Genomic DNA, 27,123 nt, shown 5'->3' on the forward strand with positions numbered 1-27,123 from the left:
AAAACATCAATCCGCATGTGAATTTGACCAAACAATGCACAAGTAAACCTGAAAGAATTTTCTTTTGGCTTCATGCTGCAGGTGGCTGGTTTTAAAGGACACCATGTTTGAGTCCAGTTCCTGTAATACATTCTTGGGAAAAATACTTTGGCAATCTGTTCAGTTGCAAATGTGATATTTGTACAAGTTAATGCAAACAGCACCTGATTCTGTCGTTCACTAAGATACAGTGAATATTTTAGCTAAGCTTAATAGCAGAGGCTAAATGGTTCAATAATACACAACTCCATTTCCCAAAAAGTCGGGAACCTGTGTAAAATGTAAATAAAAACAGAATGCGATGATTTGTAAATCACATAAACCCATATTAAATTAAGAATAGACCAAAGATAACATATCCAATGTTGAAACTCAGAAATGTTGTTGTTTTTAGGAAAATATATGCTCATTTTAAATTTGATGCCAGCAACATGTCTTAAAAAAGTTGGGAAAGGGTCATGTTTACCCCTTTTGTGTATGACTTCTTTTAACAACACTCTGGGAACTGAGGAGACCAATTTGTGATGTTTCGGAAGTGAAATGTCCCATTCTTGCCTGAGATCAGATTTCAGCAGCTCAACAGTTCAGGGTCTCCTTTGTTGTATTTTTCATTTCATGATGTGTCATATTGTTTAGACTGGTGACAGTTCTGGACTGCAGCCAGGCAAATTTAGCACTTGGATTCTTCTACTACAGAGCACGCTGTTGCAGATGCAGAATATGGTTTGGTATTGTTTTGCTGAAATAAGCAAGACCTCCCCTGAAAGAGACGTTTGTCTGGATGGCAGCAAAGCTGCAGTCTTACAGCTCCTCTGCAGCTTCTTTAGAGCTGTCACTCACCCAAAACCTTCAACATCCTATAGAGGTTGTGTCTGTAGCCGGGGAACTGCATTCAGAATCACTCTGGCCCCCAATACAGCCTCATATATAATGAAACAACCAAGATGAACAACCATTACTGTAAATGTCAGCTCAAAATGCCAGCAAAATGTCATATCTTTCTATCCCACCAGCCTGACTGATCAGCAGACCTTCCTCACTTATTTCTCTCATCCTCAGTCTGGAATAAAAAAAAACAACTTTAAAGATCGTGTAAAGTAGAAATTAAAATTAGTTTTAAGTTCATCACACCACAGAAGTATGGGTTGTTAACTACCCATCCAAATTTGAATGAAAAAAAACACTGACAAGTATGTTAAATTAGGCTTTGAAATAGTGAGAAAATCAGCAGTCTTCTGAGACTCACATAAAACAGTGAGTGTTTTATGTGTGAACTGCTGAATTTCTCTTTGCATTGTACCAGCTGAGTAACACAATGCTGTCAACCAACTATATACCTTTACTGACTAGTTGTTCATGATAAAGAATTGATAAATTAAATAGTTAACAGTATCTTTAGTCACACCGTTAATGAAACTGTACATGTACAGGTGGGCCGGTGGGGAATGCAGGACGACGGCCGCAGAGGAAGAGAATATCTGCTGCAAAGAGATTCATGTTGTATGTGAAAAAAACACATATTCCACAATGATCATTTACAACCAGTAGAGTATGAGATCCCTCCACTGAGACAACTTGGTACATAACAGGTTGTGAATAGATGTGCAGTTTCCAGAAGCCCCACGATGCATCACTCTCCATCCAGGACCAGAACCAGTCTGCCTGAACCCGACTCCCTGCAGGATGCTCTGAACACCAGGCAGAACACGGGCCGCTTCAGAGGAAGGAAAAGGCTGCGTAAATTTATTAATAAAGACATTTCTTTATTGATTTTGAATCTGTAGAAATAACATTTTTAAAAACCTTTAAAAATTGGAAAGGTGAAGTTGCAGTGTTTACACAATCATATTCTTGTTGTTGATTACATCACCATGCATACATTCATGTGTAAAAAAATAAGGTATTAGAGGACTCACTTCATTATGGATTAATGCATCCAAAACAAATATCCTTTGCTTTTGATATATAGGCACAAAAAAAGTAATGATATTCAACTAATAGCACTAGGGTGCATGTAGGTTTTTAGTCGACAGAGGTGGAACAAACGCAGATGATGTTTTAGAGTTTAAACATTTCTTCCCGTCACTCTTTTGCTTTTATTAAAAGATCTGTATTAATATATTGCAGAGCGATGGACTCTTTCTCTACCGTTTGAACAGTGCTTTTACAGACACTCAACAAAAATAAGTTCTTCCAGTTTTACCCTGAATCTTCCTGAGCCATAAAGTGGGCATTCATCTGCCTGGACCGTTAGGGTGAGAAAAGAACGGCATGGCGATCCAAGACAAGGAACTGTTGGTGTGTCCAGTAATCTCAGCAGAGACATGCAGCTCCAGGTTCAGGATACCTGCAGAAACAAGAGCACAACTACACGAGTGAGGAGAAGTGCAAAGAGTCACTGGGACATCCTGACAACAAGGAATTACAATAATCTAGCCGAGGCAGAGGAGTAACTGAACATGTGACACACTGAGAAGCAGAGGGAGAGAGAGAAGCCACAGTTAACTGATGAGGTAGCAGATCTGAAAAACAGCATGTTAAATAGTCCAAATAGTACTTGAGGCTTTTTTAATATCAGTGTCTTCAACAAAGATATCTGATAATGATATCTGCTGATGTAAGACTCCTCCCCTTCCCAAAGCAAACCTAGATAAATCTGAAATGATGATGTGTTTCTGTTATTTTGTCATTCCAGGCGTGCTCCCTACTGGCCTACAGAGGTTTTGTGTTGTGGTGCTGGGATATCTGGGAAAGCACAATCAGTTGTCATTCCCTCTTGTGTTGTGCTCTGCATTTACCAAGAGTCCCCTGATGAAGATGGAGTATTCTTAATTAAATTATAAATACATGTATTGGTTGTCACCCCCCCAAAACACTGTCTCTCCAGTTGTCCAGACTTTACTATGTTAAATGCCTTGAAAAAGCATATTGTGATTTGGCAGAATATAAATTAAATTGAATTAAAATTACATTGAACATTGGAATATTCTGGAAATGTGTTATTTACTCAGCTATTCATCCCTTGGAGTAATTCAATGTTTTTTTCTTACGCCACAACTTACATGTTATGAATTGAGTCCGGTGGTCTCCAGTGCAGGTCCGTCTCTGCAGTAAGACTAGTGGTGTGAGCAGGTGGGATGGAAAAAGAAAACAAGATAGGAACAAGGAATACAGAGGTTAGGCAGTCATGTCATAATGTATATATATATATTTTATAAATACATGTTTTATCTATCATCAGATGTATTTATAAAGACAAACTAAGAAAGTTACGTGTAACATACCTGCATTATTTCTGCTGCTCAGTGTTCAGTATGACAGTCCTGTGACTGCAGTTCTTTTCCCCACTAAGCGGTCCGTCTGACATCCAACCTCTCGGTGACTTCATGCATGATGTCACACTGGTACTCTGTCTCTCTGGTGGACGGAGCAGCCTGCTTTATGAAAACACAACAGAATCAGAATTTAATTTTCCAATGAGTGAAACACACAGATGCATATAAATGAAGTTTGTCCCCCTGAGCTGTAACACAGGAGTCAAACTGGACACCAGAGACAGAAGACAGTGAGTCTCCAACTACTTCTAACCACCTACATTACAATAGTGGAGATAATAAGAGAGGAGGAGTTGATTTAGTTCTGTAATGACTGCAACATGAACAATGCTGCATTACATCACGTCAATTCATTATATCACATATAATGTTCAAACTTTGAGCCTGGTCAGGTCGAGCTGAAAGTCTTTCTCTTCCACTGATGTCCCCCCCCCCCTCCTCCTCCTCCACCTCCTCCACCTGCTCTCTGCAGCCTCCTGCACATGTTGGGCTGTTTATCCGGACCGGTACCGGTACATGTAACCGAGAGGGTCGCTGATTGTAACGTTACACCGGAGTACAAAAACAACAACCTTCATTAATTGGGAGGACAAGATATCCTCTGGTCCATGTTCACCGTCACCCCGACATGTAAAATACAGAATTACATACATTATGGTTCCTTGTCGTAGTTATATTGACACAGATAAAAAAAAATCAGCAGTGGAGCCGTTATCGGAGCATTTTCCTCTGAACTCTGCTCGGCTGCGAGCTCAACAGAAGACCAAATTTAACAGAGTTACTGTGGAAAAGCTATCCAGTATAATTATAACAAGCACACAGAACTTATGCTGAGTGGTGGACTGCTGGCGGCGGTGGACGGTGCCGGTGCGTCCGGAGGATGAACGGCCGGGAGGGTGAAGCTCGGTTCGGCTCTCTGCTGCAGGAGGAGCGGTGCGTCCGTGAACTCTGTCCGTCTCCGGTCCAAGTTGAAACTATCCGCCATGAAATGGTCCCTGCAGAGGCGGCTGTTGGTGTTAATCCTAAACTCTCCATCAGCGAGGCTCTTCATGAAATCAATCCACCTCTTTTTCCTTTCTTCATCAGTAGGACATTTAAATAGCGATGCAGCGCTGCTTTGGAGGTTCTTGCTTCCAGGAAAGATGAACTTCCAGGTGGAGGGAGACGTCCTGTAGCAGCTGATGTACAATAACAATCTGACTACGGCAGGAGTAGAACTGAAGTCCAGTGGGATGACCTCTTATGCAAATGAGCTGCAGGGTTTTATACCGTTTCACCGTGTGAGAGGAGGAGCCATGCAGAAGGCTTTAGAAATGTCTGTGCGGTGGCTTGGTGACGTAATGGGGATGAGTTTCAGCTCCGCCTAAAAGTTCCTAAGCTGAAGACGGATGAGAAACTGTTCAACGGTCTAACCACATTTCAGTGCGACAACGTTTTCTAACTTTGCACATGCTTTCAGCAACTCATTTCACACATATATAATCAATATATATATATATATGTATATAATAGCAAATCTTGGAATTCACTTTACACGGTCTTTAAATAACTGAACAAAGCCAGCACTGCCAGCAACAGCTTTGGGATTTTCCATCATTTATCAGCAGGGACCATATTACCATCAGGAGGTGAGCCCTCACGTCCAGGATGTCGGTGGAACAGAGCAGTGCGAACTGCCAGTTAGTTGACAGTTAATCACATCGACGCCGGCGTCTGTCAGGGGTCTCCCACCCGGCCGCCTGCCTTCATTTGTTTTCCAAGTCAAGACATGAACGGTTTTATTTGTGCTTCAAGGGCTTAGACTGCCATGCTGAGTAATTAAGGAGAAAACCACAGGTATCAGTCATGCCTCAAGAACCACTGTCTGTTTCAATTACCAAACTTAATTTATTTAAAACAAAAGCACAACATGTCACTGGCAGAAGGAGACACCATGTGTCTTATGGTCTCCAGTCAGCTAATGGTAATGGCCTAATTAAAACTCTGCCAGCCCTATCATTGTGGCCAAGGAGGTCTTTCATGGAAAGCTAGAAATACATGTTAAAAAAAAAAAAAAAAAAGTATGGGTGTTAACCTGAGGATTTTCTTGGTTCATAAAGAAAATAGCAACACTTACGTCACTTTGTATTCAGAATAGTGAGATCAATATTTCCTCTAAGGTCAGTGAATCTGCTTGAAAGTGGGCTGATCAGCTCTGTTGCAGAGCAGCAGAAAATGCTGCTGAGCTGCAGACCTTTCAAACTCCTGTGTGGTTTCTCTGTTTCTGTAGCGACCACAAAGCCTCTCCTCGAGTCCTCGAGGGTACACCCTCATCCCCCATGCCATCGCCTTCCTTCCCATCCCTTATCCATACTACAGTACCCAAATACCTAAAGGGATTACGCTATTGTTTGTCACTTTCTCCTTTTTCAAGAAGAATAAAGTAAACCATTGCCCTTTGTAACGACACACCACCGTTAACTATGCTGCTGGACCGTATTCATGAAGGTTTTTGCCAAAACAGAACACACACACACAAGTTTATTAAATGTATTTATTGTTACACTGTGGGTGCACGGCCGGGACACAAGGTCGTTCCTTTTGTTCTCCCTGGGAACAAACAAATAAACAAGTTTTGTGAGTGACTGATTGAACAGACCTGATTGTGATAATGTGTCATTAGTTATGTGGCAGAACAACAGAGTAAATATATTGCCAAGCTAAAGATGCATTAAATATTGTAATAACTCACCTCTGCCTGTTTCCTCTTCCCAGGGTGTTCAGGCAAAATAGTTCCCCGGGGGCTCGAGCACCCATTTATAGTTCCGGGAAGTACCATCCACAGGAAGCAGGTAGGGGGGAAGTCAAGATATGTGTTGATCTGTTTATTTAAGTAAATTATGTATTGATATCTTTGGGTTGGTGAAATAATGTAAATATTTATTGTACATTTTAATTGTTGACATATATACTTACCTGTAGATGGTATGTCTGGGCTAATTGGAGTATATAAGGAGCTCAGTTTGTTTGTGTAGGGAGTCTGGTAGAGGGAACTGAACGTGTGGTGTGGTGTGGTGGGGTGAGGTGAAAATAAATGAAGCTTCATCTGAAACCCCTTCTGGACTCCTGATCTGCTCATTTGCCTCCATGGCCGCTCCGGCATGTTAACACCATTGTCCTCTGTTTATTATCTCGGAATCGACAAGCTCTCTTGTTTTCTATTTCTTATTGCTTCTGGGACACTGGTGAGACGGACCGTGGAGCAGCCGGTGGGATACGAAGCATTGACTTTAATGACGCTGATTCACTCTGGCAGCCGTGTCGGACACGGCACCAGTGGAAAATAGCCATAATGTTGCTCTTCAGCTCAATTCTGGTAGTTTTGTAAATATATTTTTTTCTAATAAATAATACATTCAGCAATTTCTGATCAACGCATATCAATCTCAGGCTTGAATGAACAACTTCCAGTCAAAGTCCAGTCCACTTCCAGATTAAGCCTCCCTCATCCGAGGACAGATAAGGATACAGATAATTTAGTTGGTTCAACAGATGCAGATAATGGTGTACTCGCTCGGCCCTACATCCTACAAACATTATAACATGATCCACACTGCGGACAAGATTCATAACTTAGATACCTACTGTGTGCACAAAGTGTCTACCCCAATCACACAGTAGTCAATATGTAAATAGGATTAACAAAAGAAAAGCTTATAATGATAAACGGTTATCTGGAGACTAAAGGAAAGAGAGGATGTCCCAAACTAATTCACAGGATCAAGATTAATTCTAACATTTTATTTCAGAGTTATTGGCTATACATCCATATATTTGCCCCCAGAACACAATCATACCTTCCCAGCATGAAACAACAGGAAGACATTATCAGGAGTCTGGTCATCAAACAAGAAATAAAACAAAAGTGAATATTGGACTTACATTCCTCAGGTTTCCAGAATCAACTCATTTCGCTCTGTGTCTGCTGAATGTGTTCGTAGCTCAACTGCTCACGATACTTCTGTAACGGACGACTGTTTCTATGGTGGGTTCCTGTGGCACAAATCACACCATCCAGCACTGGTACAGTTCAATTGGTTTTATTTTACCACAGTTTACGATCAGCCACAGTGTGTGCGCGGTGCTGCCGTGCCCCCGAGCGCACCCGCAGCGCCTGTCACTCTGTCCGTCCGTGTCTCCAGCCCTCCTTTCCAGTGTATCACTGTTGGCTTATATGAGGAGAGAGAGACAATCAGTATACGAGTTCAGCCGGGCTAATCAAGCCTCTTTCCGGCACCGTTCCCTGAACCACTCCCCCACTCTGTCCCCCCTGCAGCTGAGCCAAACCGAACCCCACTACCACAACTTCCTAATATGATATATCTTTATGTCTGTGTTGTGTTTCAACCCAGTATCACAGCAAAACATGAGATAGCCACGCTTTGGGCTGTCTATTTTTCATAATTTGCCGTAATACCGGGTTGTGTGTTTACGGCTTCTTCCGAAATGTCCAGAAAACATATTTATGGATTAATTCACAAAGATACAAATTTACTGAGAACATATGTAGTGCTTTACCAGATTCAAACAAACAAGGTCATCTTATACACAGTCCAAAAGCAAAGGTGTTTATTCTCAATGGTCTTGCTGAATGGTGGGATGTAAAAGCCAGCAGTTGTGGCTGCATCACTCTGCCTTCTCTTAGCAAGAGATCTGCAGCTTCGTCTCAACATGATGGAGTGGACATAGGGGATATAGCTGCATACTTTCAAACAGTCTTTCTGTTGCTAATTTAATTCATGCATTTGTTACTTCCAGGCTGGATTATTGTAATTCCTTGTTGTTAGGATGTCCAAAGTACTCATTAAAAGTACTGCAGTTGATCCAAAATGCTGCAGCAAGAGTACTGATTTAGCAAGAGATCATATTTCTCCTGTTTTAGCTTCTCTTCATTGGCTTCCTGTTAAATCAAGAATATAATTTAAAATTCTCCTGGTGACTGACAAAGGTCTTTATGACCAGGATCCATCATATTTCAGAGATCTTATAGAAACACATCATCCTGACAGAGATTTTCTCTCGCCTCCAGTGTAACAAAGAGTATCTCACAACGTGTTAGACAATCCACCAGGGTGTTCCTTTGAAGCACACAATCAATATTTGTTGAATGAGACGTCAAGACCAACCAATTTCTCAAACTAGCTGGAGCATCCTGCAACTTTGTGTGTCAAACTTCAATCACACTGAAACCTGCAAAGACGTTGGATCAATTTGTTTTCAGCAGTGAAGATGTCATCTATGGAGCGATAGGAGTAATAAAGAGGAACAAAGAATGAATCTGTAAAAGAATAAGGAAATGACTGTGAACATACAAAAGGGAATAAATAAAGGAATAGATAAATAAATGTAGAAATATGAAGACAAACAACAAAGTTTAAAATTTTTCCCATATTGCTTTTCTCACGTTGGGCCTCGTGCACTAATAAGAGCGTAGAAATGTTCTTACTTTGCACACAAAGTGAGTGCACACGCAAAATCACCGTGGGATTCATGAAACCTGCGTACCGGACAATGTTGTTGTCGCCACCCTGCATATGTTAGTGAATCAGAATCATTCTAAATTGGCAGCCTAAGTGCTCTGCGATTAGCATAATGACACGCCCCCCCTTCTCCATATAAGGACATTTTGTGTCTGGAGCTGTGTCATGAGGAAAGCGGTGAAGAAAGAGGGAAGAGTAAAAAATAAAAAGAACAAATTGACAACAGCGGAAATTAAAACATTAAGTCTGTCTGAGGTGGAAGACAGAAAAGGAACACTTGTCAAAATGTTTTCCTCACGAGTAACTATGGTTAAAAAAAAATGCTTGCAGCAGCGTGGGCTGCTGTTACTGAGGCTGCTTCGTCCCCTGAAGTGCGCACTGTGGCAAAGGTTAATCCTCAGACCCCGATGAGTGCAACCGCTCTCCTTGTGTGTGTGTAAATAGGTACCCAATTCAGCAGTAAGCCAAACTCCATTCAAATGAATAGGGGAGTCAGGATGTAGCGTCCAAGCTCCAGATGCTTTATTGTGCAGCACCGACCTACACGAATCAAATAGGAGTAAAACGAAAACAAACAGAAGAACACGCTGAGCAAGATGCATATCAATTACACACTACAAATTGAACTTTATGTAACTCCTACGCTTCTGTAGCAGTCAAACTTATAGTGTAACAACTACTGGTTATGGATACAAATCTAACCTTTACAAAATATACACAAGAAGAAAATATGACTAAAATGCTACTCTGTGGTATGTGCTAAACAAATACTTAGAGACTACGCTTTCGAAGGTGCAAACACATGAAGGATGGCAGGGGATGATTTCCTGAGACCATCTACCCTAAAATTACCACGTGGCGAACTTCCTGTTCCAGGTCAAAGTGCATGTCAAAATTAGGCTAATTAACAACACAATCTAAAAGGGCCCAGGAGGGGGCGCCAGTTCCCCAGTCCTGAGGGCAGAACATGCAGCGAGTATTCATCATGGAGAGATGAAGCGGATATCCCCGGAAACTGCGTGACCTGAGCTTTCTTAAAAGGTTGGTGCCTCGTCTGTGATGTGGAGAGAATCGAAGTTGAAGTTACGTCGACGTTACGCTCTGCGTAAAGTATCTCCCCCTCCGCTACTCTGAGGCGCGGTACACACTGGCTGTGTCTTGTGTGCGTAACTCTTGCTGGGTGGTGTTGGACTCGGGCGCCTGCTAGTACAAAGCCAATATGTGTCAGCCCCCAGTCCTGCGTGTTCTTTAATGAGGCAATAGGAGAAGATGTCAGGCTTCAAGATATTTATTTAACAGCAAAAGAACAATCAGTTTACAGAGCTCTGGGTCCAGACTATGTTTCCCTGACAACAACAAAGTATGTGTCAGTTCACGAAGTCTGAAGTCTGACCTCCTGACTCTCCCTGACCCAGTCTTCTTATAGTACAGAAAACCAAAACATCATGTATGGTGATGTGTCCTTTGTTGATTGGTCGAGGTGGGGGTCTTGCCTTGTGGGGACGTGTTTGTTCAGGTCAGTAACTTATTCCTGTTTTATGACTTGGAAGAGATAAGAAAGACAAAAGATCAAACTAGTGGTCATGCCATCAACCGTTACCGCCCGGTAATGGCCTGTGGCCTTGTTATTATGCGCATCAGCATGCTGACCCCATGCTGACCCCAACAGGATCGCTGACCTCAGCAGAAACAGCCTGTTGCATAGCCTGAGGATTAATAGTTGATTAATATGAGATTTCATATAAGAAATATAATATGGAATACATATATTATATTGTTGTAAACATAGCCTAGCACAGAATCGCACAGTGGCTTCATTTCATTTCGCCGTCCACAAATGAGTGAGAGCATCATTATCATTATCAAATATTATCTGACACGCGGCCGGTGTGGACACACCATTACCAACACGCGCAACAAGCTGAGACGCCACGCAGCCAGTGTGGTACACGCTGTACCACGGTACCAAGGATCCTGACTTTGGCAATTATTCAATTGAGGCCTCAATTAAATAATTGCCAAAGTCAGGATCCTTCACAATGTGCTGTAGATCCATATAAACACCTGAACTTGTCTGTTCAGATGATACCTGACATTTCTCTGTATGACAAGGTGTTTTCAGCAAGTCCAGGTTTGAAATCACAGCGGACCTCTGCACTGAATATGTCCGAGAAGTGACGGTGAAAGTGATACGTGAATATGTTAATTAAGACAATAATTGATTTGGTTTAAAGGCCGTCAATTTATTGGTTCACCTGTTCAATATATTTGGTCAATACATTAGTAAAACAATGCTTTTCAATATTGTCTTTCATTTCCTTTTTCTTTTTTGTTTTCGAATCGGATCTGCTCTTCGTCTTCTGTCCTCAGTCCCTGACAGAGACGGAAAGAGAGACAGACATTGAGAACCTTGTGGTTCACTTCATGTGTACAAGTGAAAGTGAGCGGCAGCTACAGGACAGCTCCGGGGAGGTTAATGGAAAATATGTGACTTACGTAGACAGTAAACGTTCTCGGAGCGCTGGAAAGGAAGTCATCGGTTGACTGCAGGTGTGAAATATGACCCAGCGTCACATGACTGATAGTCAATGGTTGGGACAGCAAGATTAACATGTGTCCCTGTCCACCAGCAAAGGGCCAACATTGACCAGGAGTCAGAGGTGAGGAGGGTGTCCTGATGACAGTCTCAGGGGGGATATATCTATATAATATAGGTATACCCCACAATGAGTACAATACTATGTTGGCTTCATAAGTGTCTGAGGTACCCTGACGATGGATACTGGCACCTGCACACAAACACACCGAACAGACACAAACGGTTCAAATTCTCCAAACAAGATCACCATCAAAGGCCACAAATGAAGATGATGATGAAGATGAATTACCCAGTGATTCCAGAGCAAAATTTGGCATTGAATCTGCCAACGGAAAAAAATCTGTTTGTCAGACAGTGCATCTCCTCCTGCAGCTGTGTCAGCTTGGTCTGCAGCATCTCCATGTAAACACTGGTTAGGTACACAAGTCCTCCTGAATACACCGATGTAAACATATAGGAGGAACATGTGTTAGAAAAACACCAGTGAACTCATTCCTGTGACAATCTGTGACAAGTCATCAAAGCTGCTGTATTAAAGATGATTCTGGATGAATTACCAAAACAAATCAGGAGGATGACGAGGAGACACGGAGCCAGTTTGAGTCTGAACGTGTTGCTTATGTCACCCTGTGATCGATTTACTCACAACAGGAACAGTCTGAACTTTTTGATTGCCCCTCACAAAATGCAATGTCACCTGTAAAGTGCTATTGATAACTTGTGGGTCCTTAAACAAGGCCAAATTATAGGCAACATACTGCTGAGACATTCTGGCCTCCTACATCACTGTTTCAGTATCTCCATTTCCTCTCCTCAGAACCTTCAATTGAGACGTCACTTATTTTTTTATAAAAAGTTAATCACAAATAGCTTTGCTCGAAGGAAAAACAGCGATGCCATGAGCTTCGGCGCTCCCTCCGGTTCTTCCGCTGAGGCTTTGCCTGAGTTTAAAGCATGTCAGAGAGCTGCTGCTGTTACTTTAAAGTGAACTCGTGAAAACATAATATTAGTAGTTCTTTCCTTCGGAGATTTCATTTGCTGGATCCAAGAGAGATTCTCTGGTCACCTCAATGTCACTGCCCGCGTGGATGAAACTGGAGTCCAACGCATGATATCAAAGACGTCTGCGCCTCTCAAGTCTGCCAACTTTCAACCCTTCGTTTTCAAGCCAGAGGATGACATGAAAAGTAATGAATGGTCACTTGGTCTCATTTCAGTTAAAGACGATAGAGACAAAGCAAAGCATGTGCTGCACATGAAAACCAGGAGCCTTGAAGCACAGAGACTACAATGGTTTGTTTTTGTTATTCCTCTCAGATTGTGCCATTTACAGCACAATAAAGACTGCATCTAACAAAAGTCCCTTATCAACAGATCTCACATTGCCTATTTCCAGCTTCCAGTTTTATAAATGGTAAGCTTGTTCCTCTCACTTGTTTCATTTTCCTTTTAAATTCCATACATGCTGATTAAATGTTTTTTACAGGGTCACATTTGGTGGCCAAGAGCTAATTTGTAGTAGTTTTCAAAGAGTGACCAACTGTTCCCTTAACCTCAGAGGATTGGTACCTAGATGCTTTGTAATAGTGTTGCTTTCGGAGGAAGAAGATGTCGCCCTGGGTCATTTTTGACTGTGAAGCTGAATCTGTAGCACGTACTGTTGTTTTGGTGTCTTTGTGATTCATTAAGTACACGGTGGGTTAAGTCACTTTAAAATCTTGTGTTATTTCATTCACCACTAGAAGTACTAAAAGTGTCACTGTATTTACACCTTTTGACTTTGTCAAATGTAATCTTAAATCATATATAGTATTGCATAGGAAAATGCATTGTGTATTGTTTTTCTAGCATGAGGTCATTTTACTATAACAGTGACTAAGTCTTGTCCAAAGATTCTCCACATATCTGTTATACTGGTGGCCAATGGGAGAAATGCTTCTTGAGCTGCAGGGAATTTTTTTCCTTGTAACACTCACCACCAGGATTAATTAGCAACAGGGCTGAGTGCCAGGACCGAATCCACCTCTATACATTAATGGTTTTACCCATTTCTGCATTTCCATTTCAAGAGATTTTATGTGAACAGATTTATTTCAACACTCATTCATTTCAGAGTCAAGGTTGTCCAATTTTGAATTCAATTTTATTTTCATAGGGACAGTTTTTCAAGAAAAATGAGGTCACTGCAATTATGTTAATGTTTTTGCTATTTTGTCACTACTAAAAATGGGGTTTGAGTTCGGGTTATCAGATTTTTGTTCTCAACTTGGCTTAACATAGTAAGGGCCTCACAACATTACACAGAGGAACCCAACAATTCCCACATGAGCAACAGTGGGGAGGTAAAACTCCCTGTTTACAGGAAGAACCCTCCGACAGAACCAGGCTCAGAGGTGAACGGCCATCTGCCTCGACCGGTTGGGTTGACGAACAGCTTACAACATACAATACATACAACACATACAACATACAACACAACAAACAATGAACTTTGGGTAAATTTCTGAAAAGCACAAAACTAAAAGAGAAAGCCTAAAATGAATAACATGTGATGGTGAACTAATATAAATATCCATCCATCCATTATCTAAACCCACTTTGTCCTGAACAGGGTCACGGGGGGCCTGGAGCCCATCCCAGCTTACTTCGGGCGAAGGCAGGGTTCACCCTGGACAGGCTGCCAGTCTATCACAGGGCCAACACTTACATACAGACAGAGACAAAAAACATTCATGCTGTCATTCACGCCTAAGGGCACTTTGTAGAATCACCAATTAACCTGATATGCATGTCTTTGGATGGTGGGAGGAAGCTGGAGCACCCAGAGAGAACCCATGCAGACACATGGAGAACATGCAAACTCCACACAAAAAGAAAGGCCCTAGGCTGAGATTTGAACCCAGAACCTTCTTGCTGTGAGGCCGCAGTGCTAACCACTGCACCACTGTGCCCTAGTATAAATAGTATAATTATACAACTTTTTATATATAACAACAATAATAATAATAATTTGCTATTAATGTGTTTAGAGGGACTCCTGGTCGGCTTCTTTTCCTGGCAGAGGCTGCAGAAAAAGCACAAAGCTAAAAGAGAGAATGGCCTGAAGTTAATAACATGCAATGGTGGACTAATATAATAATAATAATAATAATAATAATAATAATAATAATGTGATATAAATGTGTTTAAAGGGACTCCTGGTCAGCCTCATTTCCTGGCAGAGGCTGCAGAAAAAGCACAAAGCTAAAAGAGAAAGCCTAAAATAAATAACATGTGATGGTGAACTAATATAAATATCCATCCATCCATTATCTAAACCCACTTTGTCCTGAACAGGGTCACGGGGGGCCTGGAGCCCATCCCAGCTTACTTAGGGCGAAGGCAGGGTTCACCCTGGACAGGCTGCCAGTCTATCACAGGGCCAACACTTACATACAGACAGAGACAAAAAACATTCATGCTGTCATTCACGCCTAAGGGCACTTTGTAGAATCACCAATTAACCTGATATGCATGTCTTTGGATGGTGGGAGGAAGCTGGAGCACCCAGAGAGAACCCATGCAGACACATGGAGAACATGCAAACTCCACACAAAAAGAAAGGCCCTAGGCTGAGATTTGAACCCAGAACCTTCTTGCTGTGAGGCCGCAGTGCTAACCACTGCACCACTGTGCCCTAGTATAAATAGTATAATTATACAACTTTTTATATATAACAACAATAATAATAATAATTTGCTATTAATGTGTTTAGAGGGACTCCTGGTCGACTTCTTTTCCTGGCAGAGGCTGCAGAAAAAGCACAAAGCTAAAAGAGAGAATGGCCTGAAGTTAATAACATGCAATGGTGGACTAATATAATAATAATAATAATAATAATAATAATAATAATAATAATAATGTGATATAAATGTGTTTAAAGGGACTCCTGGTCAGCCTCATTTCCTGGCAGAGGCTGCAGAAAAAGCACAAAGCTAAAAGAGAAAGCCTAAAATAAATAACATGTGATGGTGAACTAATATAAATATCCATCCATCCATTATCTAAACCCACTTTGTCCTGAACAGGGTCACGGGGGGCCTGGAGCCCATCCCAGCTTACTTAGGGCGAAGGCAGGGTTCACCCTGGACAGGCTGCCAGTCTATCACAGGGCCAACACTTACATACAGACAGAGACAAAAAACATTCATGCTGTCATTCACGCCTAAGGACACTTTGTAGAATCACCAATTAACCTGATATGCATGTCTTTGGATGGTGGGAGGAAGCTGGAGCACCCAGAGAGAACCCATGCAGACACGTGGAGAACATGCAAACTCCACACAAAAAGAAAGGCCCTAGGCTGAGATTTGAACCCAGAACCTTCTTGCTGTGAGGCCACAGTGCTAACCACTGCACCACTGTGCCCTAGTATAAATAGTATAATTATACAACTTTTTATATGTCTATATATAATAATAATAATAATAATAATAATAATAATTTGCTATTAATGTGTTTAGAGGGACTCCTGGTCGGCCTCATTTCCTGGCAGAGGTTGCAGAAAAAGCACAAAGCTAAAAGAGAGAATGGCCTGAAGTTAATAACATGCAATGGTGGACTAATATAATAATAATAATAATGTGATATAAATGCGTTTAAAGGGATTCCTGGTCGGCCTCATTTCCTGGCAGAGGCTGCAGAAAAAGCACAAAGCTAAAAGAGAGAATGGCCTAAAGTTAATAACATGCAATGGTGGACTAATACAATAATAATAATAATAATAATGTGATATAAATGTGTTTAGAGGGACTCCTGGTCGGCATCATTTCCTGGCAGAGGCTGCAGAAAAAGCACAAAGCTAAAAGAGAGAATGGCCTAAAGTTAATAACATGTAATGGTGGACTAATACAATAATAATAATAATAATAATAATAATAATAATAATAATAATAATAATAATAATAATGTGATATAAATGCGTTTAAAGGGACTCCTGGTTGGCATCATTTCCTGGCAGAGGCTCATGTTGTGATTTCAAGTTCTGCCATTGGTGTCTTGCCGTGGACCCTGAAGTTGTACAAACAGGTGTAGGTTTCGTGGCCCCAGTTGTCATCAATTTGCAACTTCACATATCTGAAGACATCTTTTTTAAGATCCTGATGAGAGAAAGTACAAAAGGTGTGAAGGAATTGGAGGCAAAAACATTTAAAAGAATCAGATAAAGTGGAGAGTAGAGGTGTGCTGGTGGGCTGCATTATTTCTTCCTGTAAAGTTTTATATTGGATATTTGGTTTCATGCTGTCAGATAGGCCCACAACACTTTCACTAGACTTCCATCTGAGCATTAAATTCATAAGTGTGAGTTTGAACCAGAAAGGCCTACGACACCTCAGTAAGGCTGAACGGCAATTCTGGTGTCCCCTCCCCTCAAAACCTACACCCACCACCCTGCCCTACCTGCTCTACATCTAAACTAGGATGACTTCTGCCTACATACTTCTTTGCCAGATTTATCTTTGCTCAAAGCTACGATATCATACATGACCACCAATATCATTCCTTCTCCACCAAATCCAGAGAACGACTGTGTTCATCTGCTCGGCTGGATTAAAATGTGTTTGTGAAGCCGGCTGCTTGCGTAATACTCACAGGAAGTTTAAAGGTCTGTAATGACTCCCCAGCCCGATTATAGACGAACGTCCCGAGTCGGATCTGCTCTTCGTCTTCTGTCCTCAGTCCCTGAAAGAGACAGAAAGAGAGACAGACATTGAGCACCTTGTGGTTCACTTCATGTGTACAAGTGAAAGTGAGCGGCAGCTACAGGACAGCTCCGGGGAGGTTAATGGAAAATATGTGACTTACGTAGACAGTAAACGTTCTCGGAGCGCTGGAAAGGAAGTCATCGGTTGACTGCAGGTGTGAAATATGACCCAGCGTCACATGACTGATAGTCAATGGTTGGGACAGCAAGATTAACATGTGTCCCTGTCCACCAGCAAAGGGCCAACATTGACCAGGAGTCAGAGGTGAGGAGGGTGTCCTGATGACAGTCTCGGGGGGGATATATCTATATAATATAGGTATACCCCACAATGAGTACAATACTATGTTGGCTTCATAAGTGTCTGAGGTACCCTGACGATGGATACTGGCACCTGCACACAAACACACCGAACAGACACAAACGGTTCAAATTCTCCAAACAAGATCACCATCAAAGGCCACAAATGAAGATGATGATGAAGATGAATTACCCAGTGATTCCAGAGCAAAATTTGGCAACGAATCTGCCAACGGGAAAAATCTGTTTGTCAGACAGTGAATCTCCTCCTGCAGCTGTGTCAGCTTGGTCTGCAGCATCTCCATGTAAACACTGGTTAGGTACACAAGTCCTCCTGAATACACCGATGTAAACATATAGGAGGAACATGTGTTAGAAAAACACCACTGAACTCATTCCTGTGACAATCTGTGACAAGTCATCAAAGCTGCTGTATTAAAGATGATTCTGGATGAATTACCAAAACAAATCAGGAGGATGACGAGGAGACACGGAGCCAGTTTGGGTCTGAACTGATGTCTGCTGCTGCTGGCAGGAAGGTGGACAGTGTCCTCAGCAAAAGATACATCTGACATCTCTGAAGTGGTGCAGCGCTGACGTCTCCTCTTCTTAAAGATCCTAATGTTGAAGAACAAAACATTTTGTTGATTTCATTGAATTTCTCCTGTGTATGACATGTGCTATACAAGACAAATGGTTTGCTTGCATGCAGTACAAACACACACTCTCCTGCCTACCTGGACAGATTCTCCTTGTAGGAAATCAAAGGTACTCCTTGGTCGCTATAGTACCCCATTGAATGTAGACGGTCACTATCTCGTCTCATGACTGAAAACTGATGGAGACAGAAAGAGGGGGAGTCAGTGACCACTGCTGATCATTCAAAGACTTGTACTGAAAGTGTTACCCTAAAAGTGTATTCAACCATCAAAAATACTTTTCATATTTATATTTTCAAAACCAAAATGTTACATTTAGTTCAGCAGGACCAACACTCAGGTCTGAACTGATTGAATTTCTTACAACAAATACAGTTCTGTCATCAAGTGATTTGAATTTTATTTGAAAAAGAAAATAAAGATACATTTGTAGTGACGTAAATTTACTACATTTGAATTAGGACTCACAACAACTACGCAAAATCATTTCACAACAGGAAAGTTCCAAGAAGAGAGAAGTTATTTAACTGTTATATCTACTAGTTTAAGAAAATCATTTCAAACTATTTTAGAAGATGTTTTAAAAAGTAAAGTTCAAATCTCAACCAGACTCTGTTCCTTTCTTCACCAACGTATTTCTTACTCTGGTTATTTGATTAAAGCTGTTCTTCATTGGTACAATCACCAAGTAAAGTAGAACAATTACAACTACATAAAATAGTTATTTTACGTGTAAAAAGAGTAAAAAACATCATAATTGTATGTGACAGGTCATGAAGAAAGTCACTGTCTGAAACCGATGATCCGATGATATGTGTATGAGGAGGGAAAATAACTGACAACTTACCTTGTTCTTCTTACCCAGATGAGGAACTCAGAGAAAAGCAGATTTGTATAAATTGTAGATCTAAATGCACAAAATATCAAATGTGAATGAAGAGAGCTCTTCACAACGTGAAATGACCAAAGTTACACAAAGATCAACTGTTGTGTCACATTCTATTCACGTGTCACAAAGAAACAAAGTGTTGACATGGAAACAGAATGTTTACATCCTGCTTTGATTTGAGCACAACAGCATTAAATTAAAGAGCGCGTGAAGTAGAAATGAAAATGAGGTTTAAGTTCATCACACCACAGAAGAATGTGTACAATGACACCCATCCAAATTTGAACGAATAAAAACAATAGACAAGTATTTACATTAGGCTTTGAAATCGTGAGAAAATGAGTCGTCTCCTCTGCTCTGAGACTGTGGGGGCGTGGCCTAGGGGGTTGGGGGGGTGGCTTGGTATGGGGGTGTGCCACCTGGAGGCCCTGAAACTCCGCCCACTCACAGAAAATTGCCGCCTCTCTCAAGTACCTATGACCTGGACAATGGACAGTACTTCAAACAATGAAATAGGAGTCGTTCAGCCTGATATGTTTGAGCCGTTAGAACTTGAATCAAGTTTTGATCAGAACCAACCTGGAAACCAACGTGGTTCTTCTCAGTCTGCAACAGAATGGTCATTTTTTTCTGTCATTTATTCAAGTTAGCAACAACAGTAGTGACTAGCATAAACTAGCTGAATCAAGTTAGGATATCAATAAACAGACTGTATTTTAACATTATTCCATATAGTTTTAATTGTCTGCTTGGTCAGAGATTAAGTTTGTGCTCATGTTCCACACTTCAATATATATCATTGTTATCCAACCCTGTTTTGTAGATTTTTAAATAAGTGAATCCTGTACTCTCTTTTTACTTCTGTGTTTTATTACCATGTTTATAGGTGAAAGCACCCGCTATTATAATTATTACTTAGACTACGATCAAATTGAACATGTGCTGTATTGTTAGTTCCATTCAACACCACCTCAGTCTTCTGAGTGTTTTATGCGTTAATTGCTTTCTCTTTGCATCATTCCAGCTGAGTAACACAATGCTGTCAACCAACTACGTACCTTTACTGACTAGTTGTTCATGATAAAGAATTGATAAATTAAATAGTTAACAGTATCTTTAGTCACACCGTTAATGAAACTGTACATGTACAGGTGGGCCGGTGGGGAATGCAGGACGACGGCCGCAGAGGAAGAGAATATCTGCTGCAAAGAAATTCATGTTGTACGTGAAAAAAACACATATTCCACAATGATCATTTACAACCAGTAGAGTACGAGATCCCTCCACTGAGACAACACAATTTTGAGTGAGATGAAGGAAAGGGCTGCGTAAGTTTGTTAATAAAGCCATTTTTTTTTATTGATTTTGAACATTTCAAAAAATTTTGTTGATGAAACACTACGGAAATTGGGAAGGTTTATGACTCAAAACCAAGTCGCACTGTTAACACAATCATATTTGTGTTGCTGACTAATCACCACACATACAATAGTCTGTGTAAAAAATAAAGTATTAGAGGACTCACTTCATTACACTAGTTTATGGATTAACACACCAAAACCACTATAACTTGCTTTTGATATAAAGGCAAACAAAGTCATGATATTCGACTAATGACAAAGAAGCTCTGCACTATTAATAAACAGCTTGCATTCATGTGTTGCTTTTATATTACACAATGCAGACAGGCACTCTGAAATATGATAAGATTCCTTCACTTGGTCAATTAACATGATGTTTGAAAAAGCACTAAACAGTACATGCATAAGGTGTTGTAAAAGAACCACCAGCAAATATGATAAAACAGGTATAAGAGCTGATAAGTAGAGGCCAATAACTGAGGGTGCGCATAGGCTTTTATTCAATATTCAATAGACATCTGCCTTCACAGTTAGGGGGAGGAAAGATTCAAACAGAAAAGAACTGCATGGCGATCCAAGACAACCTCTTGGTAGGTGCAGTAATCTCAGAGCAGAGACATGCAGCTCCATGATACCTGAAAAACACAAGCATACCACTACATGAGTGAGGAGAACTGCAAAGAGTAATTGGGACATCCTGACAGCAAGGATTTACAATAATCTCACCGAGGCAGAGAAATAACTCAACATGACACACAATTACCAAAATAAAGAGCAAAATCAAGACTGAGGCTTTTTTTTAGGTCGATGTCTTCTACAAATATGACGGTTATCTATTAATGTAAGACACCTGCCCCTTCCTAAGGCAAACCTGGATAACTCAAAAATGATGACATGTTTCTGTTATTTTGTCATTCCAGGCGTGCTCGCTACCCCGCCTACAGATGTTTTGCGTTGTGGTGCTGGGATATTTGCGAAAGCGCCATCGGGTTGTCATTCCGTCTTGTGTTGTGCTCTGCATTCACCAAGAGTATCCTGATGAAGATGGGGAGTGTACTGGATTTATACCCATCCATCCATCCATCCATCATCTTCCGCTTATCCGGGGTCGGGTCGCAGTGGCAGCAGGCCAAGCAAGCTGACCCAGACTTCCCTCTCCCCCGCAACATTTTCCAGCTCACGCTGGGGGATCCCGAGGCGTTCCCAGGCCAGCCGGGAGATATAATCCCTCCAGCGTGTCCTGGGTCTTCCCCGGGGTCTCCTGCCAGTTAGGCGTGCCCGGAAAACCTCCAGAGCAGACCTGGGCATCGTGTGGCCCGCGGGCCACATGTGGCCCTTTGGTTGATTCTGACTGGCCCGTGTGAGGTTGATTGGAAATTAGAAAATAAACATATTTTCTAATTTTACCTCTTGCGTGCACTAAAGCTGCAGCGCTTTTATTTTGAAGTGTTTTATTCACGTAATGACGCAAAACGTAAATCAAATACGTGCGCATGATTGAATCAAGTGTACGAGCAGTCACAACTCACGAGACGACTTTAGCCCTCAAAAATGTCCACTCATGCTAAAAAAAGAAAGGTAGACGCCTGCAGGGTTTCCAACAAAAAATGGACTGTTAATTATTGATTTACTGAAGTCAGAGGTAAAACCGTGTGTTTAGTTTGCGGAGAGCAGATCGCCGTGTTTAAGGATTACAATCTGAGTCGGCATTACGAGACGAAGCACGCGGAGAAATACAAAAACTTGACTGACGCTGAAAAGACGGCGGCATCGGAAGCTTTGCTGGCTCAGCTACAAAAGCAGCAAGGCTTTTTTTTACCAAGCTTCACACAGCCAGGGATGACCAACCAAGACCAGCTTTGTGATATCCCACAAAATCACTAAAAACAGTAAGCCATTCTCGGAGGGGGAGTTTGTCAAAGAGTGCTTGGTGGACTCTGCAGCACTGATATGCCCTGAAAAAAAAGAAGCATTTGAGCAAGTCCCGCTATCCAGGCGAACCGTGACAAGAAGGATCGAGGACAAGAAGGACCGAGGACAAGAAGGATCGAGGACATGGCGGCGAATCTGGAGCTTCAGCTGCAACGTGAAGTGGTACGTTTTGACTTTTTCTCCTTGGCTTTGGACGAGAGCTGCGATGTCCGTGACACAGCCCAGTTACTCGTATTGGTCCGTGGGATAAAGGACTTCAAGGTTAACGGAGGAGCTGGCAGCACTGCGGTCAATGAAAGGGACAACAACAGGGAGCAGTCTTTTCACGGAGGTAGTTGCATGCATGGACACGCTGGGTCTGAAATGGGACAGACTGGTAGGTGTCACAACGGACGGCTGTCCAAGTCTGACCGGTAAAAATGTCGGACTTTTGAAACGTACGAGAGATAACGCGACTGAAATCGACCCAGATCAGAAATTGGTATTTTTGCATTGTGTTATACATCAGCATGTGTTGTCCAAGCCAGTGCTAAAAACGAACCATGTTATTGATGTTGTAACTAAAATAGTTAACTTCATCAGGGCACGAGCATCGAATCACAGACAGTTTGTTTCACTTTTGGAGGAGCATGAGACTGAACATAGTGGCATTGGCTCCCACACAGCTGTCAGATGGCTCAGCCTGGGCAACATGCTAAAAAGATTACGGGAGCTGAAAGCAGAGATTTGAGAGTTCTGCAAGAAGAAAGGCAAGGACATCCCAGAGCTCTCAGATGAAGACTGGATGGCCGATTTTGCATTTGCTGTTGATGTGACTGCACTGATGAATGAACTGAACACCAAACTGCAAGGCAAGGGCCTTTTTGTTCATGAAATGCACAGCCTGGTGAAGGCTTTCATGAGAAAGTTGCAGTTTCTTTCAAGCCAACTGGACAGCAACAATCTCACTCACATGCAAACCCTGAAAGAAGTCACACCATCAGCTGATCACCTCCGCAGGTACTCATCCAAGCTAGGAGCACCGTATGGTGAGTTTTCAAGGCGATTTGAAGATCTCAGAATGATCGAGGATGAAATGCACATGATTTCCTCTCCCTTTACCTGCAGTGTGGGTAGTAATGCACCCAGTGATGTTCAGCTGCAACTCATTGACCTGCAGTCTGATGCGGTACTGGCAGAGCACTTTAAGTCAGGATCACTGCTGGATTTTTACTCTTCTCTCAAGGAGGAGAACTTTCCAAACATAAGGAGACATGCTCAGAAGATGTTGGTTCTCTTCGGCTCTACCTACATATGTGAACAAACATTCTCAGTGATGAAGTTTACAAAATCCAGGTATAGATCCTCTCTCACTGATGATCATCTGGCAGTTGTGCTTCGCATCTCCACCTCAGACATTCAACCTGACTTTGATGCACTTGTGAAAGCCCAACAGAGACTAGATTTCTCTCACTGAACAAGAAAAAAGAACTGAAAAAAAATCAAATGAGGTGGTTAGACTAGAAATGCTGGCATGTAAAGGCACCAATTAGCAGTGAACTGGGACACTTTCTTTGGAGACCTTTTTCTCAAAATCACAGTTCAGTGACAATTGTTATAATATGATGTATCTTACTATTTGGAGTACAAAGACAATATTGTGGTGTCTTTAGAAAGCTAAGAACCTCTTTCCAACAGTATATGGAACTCAAAATGTGTTTTGGGGTGAATGTGCCTGAAAATGATCACTAATATAATGAGTCACAAATGGTAAAAACATTCACATTTTGTTTGTTTTGGTGTTTTATTGAATAAATGACATTTTTTGTAAGGCAACCTCGCTTTTTCATTGCTTAATCATAACATGCAGTACTCTTACCAGTCTTACCGGCTTGTCAAATCAATGCTATATACTGCTTTTATAAAGAAATATAATTAATATTATGCAGAATTGAGTTCAGCCTTTTGGCCTGGCCCTCCACAATATTTTCTGTTTCTCATGTGGCCCCATGGAAAAAATAATTGCCCATCCCTGGTTTAGAAAGTTGACTCGGAATCTTGGGTAATACTACCACCCGAACATAAATGTCGTATACCACAATCAGGGTCTCCTTCGTTGCGGTCCGTCACGGGTCTTGGCCTGGGTGGACATGGTGGAGGAGTACAGGTACCTCGGTGTCTCCATCGACAACAGACTGAACTGGAAGACCAACATCAACGCTGTCTACAAGAAGCGGATGAGTCGACTCTTTTTCTTGAGGAAACTTCGATCCTTCAATGTGTGCAGCAAGATGTTGGAGATGTTCTACCATCTGTTGCGGCCAGTGAACTGTACTTCTCGTAGTCTGCTGGTGGAGCAACATTGGAGCCGGAGACACCAACAGACTTAACAAACTGGTTAAGAAGGCCGGCTCCATCATCGGCTACAAACTGGACAATCGGGAAAAGGTGGTGGAGAGGAGGACGCTGAGGAAACTATTATCCATATTGGATAATCCTGACCACCCTCTCCACCACCTGCTGCAGGGACAGAGGAGCACTTTCTCCAAAAGACTCCTCCAGCTCTGTTGTCACAAGGACAGATACAGGACATCATTCCTGCCCACTGCAATAAGACTGTACAATAACTCACCTCTGGCAAAATCCATCACACAACAATAACACCGTTGGTTGTCTGTTTTCTTGTTTGTTTAAATATTTGCACTATTGTTTAGTTAGTTTTAATTTAATTATTCTATTTTATTCTGTTTTATTGTATATACTGTGCATTTTTATATTTAATATTTTACCGTCGTTTTATTGCTTTCCTGTACCTATAATGCTGCTGTAGTGAATTTTTTTTCCCCTTGTGGGATTAATAAAGTGACTATCTATCATACTGGCTATAAAAAAAACCCCTCTTCTACACATCCTGCAGGTCAGAGGAGTGATTGTAGCAGTCGGATCAACTTGCTGTACTGTAGGACTGAAAGGTCTTTTTTACTCACAGCAATCAGGGATTACAACACCTCAATGTCCTGCATTGTCTCTGCTCTCTTTCCACATTCTGATGGACTGAGCATTAGATGTGTCAGGACTTGAATGAACTGTGTTTTGTAATATTATTAAGCATATAACCTGTCAATCATCCTCGTCTGCTGCTCAGGTGCAGAAGAACAGAAGCCCTCGAGGTTAAATTACAGGGAAACAAAGGATGCTGCCGACGTTTAAGTCACATGACAATACAGCGAGGAAGAAAACAAGTTTATTTAAAATAAATACATTCTTCAGTCCTCAAGCTGCTGTCAGACAGCAGTGATGTTAGAAGTGGCTGTTAGTTCAGCCACAAATCAACCTGCCAGCATCTGTAGAACTTTCGTCCTTCAGTGGACTTGATGTCGTCTGCTGGACATCATGTGAAGCTCCACAGTGAACTCCGTCTTCTCAACTGTCCTCGAACAAAACCTGACGTCAGAGCTTCAGTGGTCACAGGAGAAACTTTCTTTACGCAGTGGAATGCAGGTCCTCTTCATTACTCACACAACTAATGGAAAGACAACACAGTCTAGCACGTTGGTGATTCATGAGCACGGTAAGTCAGGAAAGACACAGATTGAAGTGTGAACGAACTGATGCACTTAAAATAGTGGGAGTTAGTACACAAGTGCAACATCTGGAACACTTTTAACTTTCTTCGTTCCTGCTGTGTTCTCTGTTTTAGTTGTTTGTTAATATGGTCTGTAAATGTTGTGCTGCTGCTTCTGTGTGTTTCTGAGGTGTGGGTCTGTTACACTGTTGTAGACTCTGGGCTATATATATATATATATATATATATAATAATAATAATAATAATAATAATAATAATTTGCTATTAATGTGTTTAGACCAGGGGTGTCAAACTCATTTTAGCTCAGGGGCCACATGGAGAAAAATCTATTCTCAAGTGGGCCGGACCGATAAAATCATGGCATAATGCCTTAAAAATAACGACAACTTCAGATTGTTTTCTTTGTTTTACTTAGGTCCAAAATAGTACAAGCACATTCTGAAAACGTACACAACACAAAAAAATCCCCAGACTTCTCCCCAGCGAGCTGATTGGCTGGATCGACTGTGTGACGTCCGCGACTCGACACAGGATCGCCCAAACCTCGACAGCGGATCTCCGAGGAACACACTGGAAGGTCTCTTCGTGCAGGTGATGCCCGTGGCTTGACACTGGACGGAACTGGCAGGGTCGACTGTGTGACACTCGTAGCTCGACACAGGATTGCCAAGATACAGCAGATGATCTCCGAGGAACGATCTGGAATCTTCTTCGTTCAGGTGGATGCCCGTGGCTCGACACTGAACGGCAGGAAACAGGTTGGAGTCAGAATCGGAATCTCGACACCGGGAGACGGACGGACTTACGGGACGGGTTGACGGGAAGGCAACGGACGAACTGACACCGGATGGGCAGGAGACCAGGGTCTAAATAGCGGCCGGCGTAATCACTCTGAATGCCGCTCAGCTGTGCTGCCGGAGAGAGGTGTGGCAGTGGGCGGTGCTTGGAGGAGGGTACTGCTGAGGGAAAAAACAGACAGGGGAATGACAGGACACAGGAGGAGAGGTATTCGGGGGTTAAACAGGGGAAAACACACTGGGAACAGACACGAATCCTAACAGCAAATCATCACACATCTACAGATATTTGGACAAGATGAACCTCTAAAAATATACAGTTATATCATATAACTGTAGCATACAGGGTATGGTACCAGGCACCACATCTCCTCACCCGTTATCT

The 27,123-nt window shown here is 41.9% G+C and overlaps 1 long non-coding RNA gene and 1 pseudogene across 3 annotated transcripts; one reads left to right on the forward strand and one right to left on the reverse strand.

The window, feature by feature from the left end:
- Positions 1-945: 945 nt before the first annotated feature.
- LOC138214641 (uncharacterized) lies at positions 946-4,725 on the reverse strand. Of its 3 annotated transcripts, XR_011179640.1 has the most exons (5): positions 3,947-4,725; positions 3,324-3,476; positions 3,102-3,155; positions 2,243-2,386; positions 946-1,753 (listed from the first exon to the last, which is right to left on the reverse strand). It is a non-coding gene; the product is annotated as an uncharacterized lncRNA (long non-coding RNA). The 3 variants fall into 3 exon arrangements; XR_011179641.1 differs by lacking the exon at positions 946-1,753 and having other exon boundaries at positions 1,827-2,386; positions 3,324-3,473; positions 4,200-4,725; XR_011179639.1 differs by lacking the exon at positions 946-1,753 and having other exon boundaries at positions 1,827-2,386.
- A 17,994-nt stretch (positions 4,726-22,719) lies between these two features.
- Positions 22,720-26,759, forward strand: LOC138214744 (general transcription factor II-I repeat domain-containing protein 2B-like; annotated as a pseudogene).
- The last annotated feature ends 364 nt before the right edge of the window (positions 26,760-27,123 follow it).

This window comes from Embiotoca jacksoni, unplaced genomic scaffold (assembly GCF_022577435.1).
Source record: "Embiotoca jacksoni isolate LCO1_2020_lvr unplaced genomic scaffold, fEmbJac1.0.p SCAF_7, whole genome shotgun sequence".
Classification (NCBI taxonomy): domain Eukaryota; kingdom Metazoa; phylum Chordata; class Actinopteri; family Embiotocidae; genus Embiotoca; species Embiotoca jacksoni.